The 6966-nt window shown below is 40.9% G+C and overlaps 1 long non-coding RNA gene across 1 annotated transcript; it reads left to right on the top strand.

The window, feature by feature from the left end:
• The first annotated feature begins 4909 nt into the window (after nucleotides 1-4909).
• On the top strand, nucleotides 4910-6556 carry LOC306903663. Its single transcript, XR_013787567.1, has 2 exons — nucleotides 4910-5027; nucleotides 5105-6556. It is a non-coding gene; the product is annotated as an uncharacterized lncRNA (long non-coding RNA).
• Nucleotides 6557-6966: the final 410 nt, after the last annotated feature.

The raw sequence follows: 6966 nt of genomic DNA, 5'->3' as shown, positions 1-6966 counted from the left end.
AGTGAAAATATTGCTCTATAATAAAATGCTGTACTGCACTGATATGGAAAAGATCTGAATTAAAGAGTATGATACACATAATCCATGTATTGCACAGGGTAATATGACATGGTCAGTATATATCTGTGCATGTGTGGAATCAGTGCATGTGTTTAGTATGATTATAGCTCAGGAAAAGAAGCTGTCCTTCTTTGTCTGTGATTTGATCCACATGTAGTGCCTGCCGGAGGGCAGCAGGTTAAACAAATGGGACCAAGGGTTAGAGGGGTCTTTTTCAATGTTCTGAGTTCTGGTGAGGCAGTGGGAGTTCGAAAGGTCCTTCAGAGAGGTAAGAGGACAACCAATGATACGCTGTATTCCCTTTCTCTCTGCATCAGTACAGCTGCCATACCATACCGTGATACAGTATGTCTGCAGGCTCTCCACTGCCGAGCGATAGAAAGTCTGCAACAGCTTCTCCTTTAAATTGTTCTTCTTCAGCACTCTCGGGAATTGAAGGCGCTGCTGTGTCTTTTTGATAACTGCTGTGGTGTTGGCTGACCATGTAAGGTCTGATGAGATGATGGTGCCGAGGAATTTATATATCTGGACCCTCTTAACGCAGTCTCAATTGATGTAGAGGGGTGCAGTGCCTTCTAAAGTCAAGTGCCTTTAAAGTTGTGCCTTCTAAAGTCAAGGATGATTTCCTTTGTTTTGGTGGTGTTAAGTGTCAGGTTGTTGGCTAAGCACCGTTTTGACAATCTCTATAGTCAGGCTCATCCCCCTTTGAGATAAAATTCACCACTGTAGTGTCAGTGGCGAATTTGATTATGGTGTTCTGGTGATGGGCTGGATGGCAGTCGTGCGTTTAGAGAGAGTACAGAACTGGGCTCAGCACAAATCCCTGAGGGGAGCCAGTGCTGAGTGTGTGGTTGGAGGAAAGATGGGGACCAAGTTTAACAGTCAGGGGAGGGTCGATCAGGAAGTTCCTGATCCACGTGCAAGTCAGTGGGGGGATGCCCAGATCTGTGAGTTTTCTGTAGAGATGTCTGTAATCGATTACAGCTTGCTGAGCTGTAATCGATGAAGAGCATCCTCACGTAGCTCTCCTGATGTTCCAGATAGCTCAGAGCATTATGGAGAGCTATGGCTATTGCATCCTCGGTTGATCTGTTTGCTCTATAGGCAAATTGATATGCATCGAAGTGACGCAGGTCTTTAGGTGGAGTAAGATCAGCCTCTCGAAGCACTTCATGATCGGCATGACGGTGATAATCATTACGACTATCCATGGCTGATTTATTTTGTAAGATTGCATGATGGAATTGAGGCTTGTGTCAAAGAGAGGTTGGCGAGGACTCCTGAGAGCTGGTCAGCACATCCCTGCAGCTTTCCTTGTTTTTACTGTTCTATGCACCCTCCTCACTTCATGCTCCTGGACAATGAATGGGGGGGGGGTGTCCCAGGACCTGGTGTAGGCTTAGGCGGTGTGTTTTTTGCTGCTGTTGTGTGTAAAAAATTGCAAAAAAGCAGTTCTGAGCTGCGCAGCTGCTGTCTCTGAAGTTTGTTAGATGCTGGAATCCCTGACATACCTTTCGTGATGTGATCTTCTACCTTCTTTTTATAGTCCCTCTTTGCATCTTTAATTCCTCTCTTCAGGTTTAAAGAGATATATTTGATGTTGTCCATGCAGTACTTGATGTAGGCCAGTGTAAGCAGTGTGAGCAGCCAGGTCATGATGTCCAAAGACTTCCCTTTCAGTATGTGTAAATCAGCCCTGGCACTACGAATATAGAGAGATGAGTGAGTGTCTTTGTGAGTGGTATTGTTCTTCTTCTGAGAGTAATATTTGCTGGAGTAAGAAGCAAAGAGCGGTGGTCTCTATATTCATGTGATGATCGAGTGTGTTATCCCCTCTGGTCAGGCGTTTTTTTTTCAGGTCAGCTTGATTAAAATCTCCAGCTATAGTGTGTACTCCGGCAGGGTAAGCACACTGCTGTTTATTTATGACATCTAGTAAGAGAGCAAGAGCTATGTTAACATTAGCATCGGGTTGTATGTGAACAGTGGTGACAATTACTTCTGTTTACTCTCTCTGTAAAAAGAACGGGCAGCATTTAAAAGTCATGAATTCCCTGCAATGTATAGCTCCAGTCATGTGTGACTGTGATCTTGTGTTTAAAACCGATGTCTAATAAGTCCTGATAGCTAAAATCAATGGTGTGACTCATTTGAGGAGCTGCCTAAATCACAATTTACAATCAAAATATAAGTAAAGCTTGCATTTATACACAAAAATACTCAAACGTTAGGGATGTTAATTCAAAACTTTAGTAGCATTAGAAGATTACGAGTATCTGCTAACTTTAAAAGTGCACCGTTCCATAAATCATTTCCAGGCTGAAATGTGATTTATCAAAAACATTTTTTTATTGGTCTTGCCCCAAATAAGACCTGTCAATTACTGCCTGAAGTGCAGGGTTCCACAGCACAACAGTACTTTTGAAAAGTGCCTGTCAAACGCCAGCTCGCCATGTTGCTCCATTGGCACATTTGTCTATTTTTTACTGTATATGAAGTAAATGTAGTGAAGTTATTAATTAAATTAAAACTGTCCTGTATATTGTGTATTGTCCGGCCCTCTGGCTCAATTTCTGGATGGTGGGGTGAAATAGCTTGGGTTGTGTTATGCCAGGGCCTCACCACAAGATTAATGGGCCTATTTCTCCCTAACCGACAATCCTAGGTAAAGTCCTGATGATCTTTAACGGCTCTACAGATTATTTTATCCGATTTTCCTGTGGTGTGATGTGTGTTAAGAGTGAATGAACCTGATCTGAAGAACATCGGAGCCACCCCGATCCCTAATCCTGGTGTTTTGGGGAAACCTGAGGACAAACACACAGTTGATTGTCACATGGAACGATAACCAATCAGAAATCCAGCTGACAGAAGCACAGCAACTGTGGTCATGACTTCAACCAAACCCTTTTCTTTCTTTTTTATAATAATACAAAACAGTATTAATATTATTTAAAAATGACTGTGAAGACAAGCATAAAACAATATTTGAAATTATATCTAGTGCTGTGCCACCGTAAATGCTTTGGATGACTTTGCTTGAGCAATTTCTTAACGCTAAATACTGTATATATTTTTAAATCACTTAAAAGGTTAAATGTACAAATTTGTTTATACTGAACACATATACAGTATAATACACATACAGTGAAATTATAATAAAACTTATTCTGAAATCTCGAGAGAATTTGCAAGATATCCTGTGTCACAGTCGAAAATCTGTTCATGTGTGGTGTGCTTTCTTAGTCACATCACGGCACACCACACATTATAGGAGCAAAATGACTAAATCTAGGAATTTTTTGTCCACATGTTTGTGGTCTCTCACAGTTTGAAACTCTTATAAGATTTAAAAACATTTTTGGTGAGGCCCCGGCATTATTAACCCTGGTTCCCTAAAAAGGGAATGAGACACTGGAATGGGACGTCTCAACACACAATCTTAGCGGTAGACCAATCACAAAAGTCTGGCTCAGCTTGATCAATCAGAGCAGTTTGGAAGGAGGGACTTGTAGACCCAGGAATTCAACAGCCTGTTTTCTGAGATTTGAGATGACGGTGTAAAACATAGGTGAAATATGTAATATATCAAGAATTTGAACCTATATTTTAGCACATCAAAAATATAATAAAAATGTAAAAAATGTCAAAATAGGACGCCTTTAACATTGTTGTTTTAAATCATGATTATAAATCTGTATGTGTTTTGGTGACACATTAGCATTAACACTACCTGCCTGAGCACATCCGCACACCAAATTTTAAGCCAAATGTGCTTTTAATACCCTTTGTTGGCATGTACAGGTATGTCTGTGTAATGTTTGGTGTATGTAAATAGCATCGCTCTGCTAGTAATAGTGGTGCAGTAAATAATTTTTTTGGAGAAACGCTAATAAAAATGTTGCATAGCAAAAACACACAGTACTAGCAGCTGCCATTGTTTTGGGAATACTTGCGCAACCTAAAGAATAATAATTAATATGCATATGCTTATAAATCATCTTTATCAGAAAACAGCGTCTTCAGAGTTGACACTGAAATGATAACACCCTCATTTTCAAAAAAACTTACAAAAACTGAAACCCGTTTTCAAAGGTTTACATTTTCAGCCCCCCAAAATGCTGTTGGCGTGTAAACGAACAACAAAAATGCATTCAAAGTTTTCAGTTTCTTAGTTGGAAATAGTCTTGTGTAAACGGCCTCTAAGTGTATCCAAAATCTTGACTGATAATGTGCAATAGTGTACAGTTTGGATGCTCTATTATTTAGCCTTAAACAATAGGTACTGGAGTTTGGCCTTGGCACAACCTGTTACCAGAACACAACTTTCTAAGGAACACAGAATCATTTGTTTGAATGTTTGAGAGGCAGAAAAAACCTTTTGTGAACTTTGTTTGAACCCTGTGAAGACTCTGTGAAGAGGCACTTCGATTTTTCCCTCCCTCACTTGTTCTCTTCAACCATGATCAAACTTCAGAACCCCGTATGTTTTGTATTCACAAAGGAGAGAACCTTTGAAACTCTTTGGATTAGAGAATGTTGTCAGCTCACGTTATAGTCGATGGTAGTAAGGACAGCTTCACAGTTCACAGAGGTGTATAGGTGTGTGTGTGTGTGTGTGTGCGTGGGAGAGTATGCAGGAGTCTGCATTTATTTATCTTGTAATCTGGTCTGGAAAATGTCATAATACAAGTGTTACAAAGTAGACGTTGGACGGTTTAAGACTGAAATAGGCAATAAGACGTTTTACCCCTTTTTCAGTAGCAACACTTTATTTACACCTATTCTGTTCTAATAACAACAACCATGGTATTGTGGTGATGCGATTGCCTGACCCACCTATGTTTGAGGAAATGGTACGGTCCGGGGGTATAAAGGTAGATAGGACTGGCATGTCACACAGGTGTGTCCTATAGGGCTTCCGGGAGTACCTTTATTTCCGGTGGGTTGGGCTACACGTCCAAGAGGTAAGAGCTACCAGTGGCAGTTAAAGTGTTGATATTTAATGTCAAACAGGGTAAATGGAGATGCATTTAAATTACAGTGTGGTTGAGGAGTACTGCGGGCATTTGTGAATGGCCATGTATTTTCGAGAGCCATTAGTGAAGTCCGCGTCAAGTGCGTGGTGCATTACGGGTCATTAGCTGCAGGTGTGTTACTCATTTTCACGTATAGGGTTGTGGGAATGTATTTTCCCTCTAAATTCATTTGCTTGTTATATTTTTGCAGTGACTTTGGGTGTTGGAGGTGTTGCAGCAGGCTGAACCGACGCCAGTTCGCAGGCTGATACCGGCGCTATTTGGGGCTGTGATTCTCCCTTATGGACTAGCGCTATCGTACCTGCATGTATAACGACTGCTTGAACTGGAGTGTTTTCCGAGATAGACAGTGCCACTATTGTTCGCACTGATTCGTCCAACTTACCATTTCTCCTACCTGACTGCCTAGTGGATTCCTGAACCGGGTTGTTTCCAGACCCGTTACTTTTAGTGCGACGCTTAATTTACCTTCCACTTTCATTTCACTGCGTAGCGGATGCATGAAGCTGACTGTTCCGGACCGAAGTGGACAGTCCGTAGAGTCGTGTTTATTTCCGTTTTTGCTCTTTCACTCGTTGCCGTGCCTGGGACAGCGTCTTTGTCCCGGTTGGTGTGGAGGATCTATTCCCATTTAGCTGGCAGTTATTTCCAGTGTATAATAACCATTTAGTGTCTGTTGACGTGCTTCGATATCGCGTTCTGCGTGTCTATAGGCACGACATTTGGCTCTCTTTCTCGGAGGACTGGTGATTACCGGACTAGCTATTATTATCGATGTCATTTTGGGCGTAACTTGTTTTGTTTAAATTGATTTTGTTTAATTCGTTTTGTTTAAAATTTATTTTGTTTAATTCGTTTTGTTTAAGTGATTTTGTTTACTTCGTTTTGCCTAAGTGATTTGGTTTTGTTTAAGTGATTTTGTTTACTTCGTTTTGCTTAAGTGATTTGGTTTAATTTGTTTTGCTTAAGTGATTTGGTTTAATTTGTTTTGTGTAAGTGATTTGGTTTACTTCGTTTTGCTTAAGTGATTTTGTTTACTTCGTTTTGCTTAAGTGATTTTGTTTACTTCGTTTGTTTTGTTTAAGTGATTTGGTTTAATTTGTTTTGTTTAAGTGATTTGGTTTAATTTGTTTTGTGTAAGTGATTTTGGGATTGAGTTTATTAATTTTCTTTTCGTTCCAGAATTAGGGGGAATTAGTCGCGGTCGAGATCCTCTGTATGTGGTGCTGTGGTTGACTTGTTTGTAGTGTCCACAATATCGAAACATTTGGCGTGTGGTGACGTGAGTGAGCACAACGGTTGTCGGATCAATCAGACGACTTTCCCCAATTCTGGGTTGGACGTTTTAAGTGTGTGTATGCTTTGTACGAAGATGATGGCCTGTTTCTTTTAATGACTTTAATTAAATGTGATTTTGTATTTTAGATGGTGTGTGTGAAATAAATTGTTTACCAGCTTCCCTTTTGTCTGCTACCTGTCTCAGCCAATAACGAACCTGTGAGCTTTTGGTGATTTACTTAATTTTGGGTCCCTGGCCCTATCCGGGGTGGCGTAGTCGGCTCATGCTTTGATTAATCTCCTTTCACCGTATGCCATCGCCACATTTGGCGTAGTCGGCAGGATCTTGGCTGTTGTACGGGTACAGACGTAGGGATTTGTATTTTTTTTTCCACACATATATATATATTCTTTCTTCTACTTGACCATATGGTGGAGACGCGTCTGGTGATTACCCCTTATATTGTGTAGAGATGGAGGCTGAATTACAGGAAATGAGAGACCTTGTGGCTCAGTTGAAGGCCGATAACGATCGACTGCGACAGGAGCAGACACCGGTTGAGTTGCTTGATCCTGGCGCAGGCTCTAG

This window comes from Barbatula barbatula (assembly GCF_947034865.1).
Source record: "Barbatula barbatula genome assembly, chromosome: 2".
NCBI lineage: Eukaryota > Metazoa > Chordata > Actinopteri > Cypriniformes > Nemacheilidae > Barbatula > Barbatula barbatula.
This window is presented reverse-complemented; position numbering and strand designations above follow the sequence as displayed.